This window comes from Haliotis cracherodii, unplaced genomic scaffold, assembly GCF_022045235.1.
Source record: "Haliotis cracherodii isolate W230 unplaced genomic scaffold, xgHalCrac1.p SCAF_9, whole genome shotgun sequence".
Classification (NCBI taxonomy): Eukaryota; Metazoa; Mollusca; class Gastropoda; order Lepetellida; family Haliotidae; genus Haliotis; species Haliotis cracherodii.
The window spans coordinates 12,709,046-12,709,596 of NW_027266343.1; positions in this window are offsets into that span (position 1 = coordinate 12,709,046).

A 551-nucleotide genomic window follows, 5' to 3' on the forward strand; every position below is an offset into this window, starting at 1 on the left:
GCAGGTGTTGTCGTTGGACTGTTGTACATTTTGTGTTTCAGTAGTCCATTAAATGCAAACTCAGCAAACATGGTGTACATCTTTAAGGTCAAGGCGAACTGGATACTATCCTTTCCAAGGCCAAAGTGTATCGAAACGGAATGTTTTTTCGAGTTTCAACACGCCAGTATTTTTTTACGGGAGAACAACCAATCAGGGTAATAAACATAATGAAATATGAGCTCTCAAAACACTGGACTCTTTTCCTCTTAGGAGTGCTGGACATTTATGACCATTTTGGTGATGCTTATTGGTCTTCAAAGGTTATATATGTGAGGTGAGGTGAAATGGGGATTAATGTTGCATCCAATATTATTGTAGTTACATAGCAACGTACATGCAAGTGTGTGTGCGTGCATTGTGCGTGTGTACGTGCATTTGTGCGTGGCGCACACGCTTTTGCAAGTCCAGACTAATGCAGAGATACTATGCCGCAATTTGAACATGAATACCCCACTCAAAGTATAATGACTCCGAGCTGACCAGTACTTGTGTTAGCCCCTTAATGACAA